Raw genomic sequence first — 668 nt, forward strand, 5'->3', positions numbered from 1 at the left:
TGCTTACTAGCTCCAACCAACGCCAAAGTCACGTCTCCGGCGTCGCATTCGCATCACCCGCGGTAAAAAAAGGTGACCCCCCCCCACTGTCGGCACGCAGGGTCGAATCCGGCCTTGGGTTATGCAAACAGGGTAGATTCCATAATACTTGGTGTGTGCACTCTTATCGTAGGCCCGCACAAAGGTGACTTTCTTATCTCCACGTGACGATTCTTATCTCTCTTCTGAACCCTACCGAAACACTCCATCGATCTGTATCAAGCAGAAAAGTCCAATTTTATCTCAGTGTGTTATGATATGTAATGATATGGTCCCTATCTCTGTCTATGTATCAATTCACGTGTAGATTTTTCAGTATATGTGGTTACTGCAATTTGAGTGACCCTAGTCGTGAAATGGGATCTTATTCGACTGAAAGGAACTAGAGAACAGAAACTTGGCCGATGTACCTACGTCTTTACGCCGCAACACGAAAGGACTGGTAATTAGAGTACGTCTTGGGGCAGCAACTGGAATCTTGAACCAGAAAAGAATTCGAAAGGACTACAATGCAAGCCCATACTAATGTCCTAAAACAAGACATGGCCCAGTCCTGGGGATTCCCAGTACTCGCAGCCCACTGCCCTTCGCATTTGTAGTGATATTTTAACAACTGATCACACATTTTC

General features: G+C 45.8%; 1 protein-coding gene across 2 annotated transcripts in view; it reads left to right on the forward strand.

Annotated features, from left to right (window-relative positions):
- Positions 1 to 668, forward strand: part of LOC119590853 (methanethiol oxidase-like) — a gene marked incomplete at its 3' end in the record, with an annotated part of 18,823 nt that overhangs the window by 14,855 nt on the left and 3,300 nt on the right.

This window comes from Penaeus monodon, chromosome 27 (assembly GCF_015228065.2).
Source record: "Penaeus monodon isolate SGIC_2016 chromosome 27, NSTDA_Pmon_1, whole genome shotgun sequence".
Lineage (NCBI taxonomy): Eukaryota > Metazoa > Arthropoda > Malacostraca > Decapoda > Penaeidae > Penaeus > Penaeus monodon.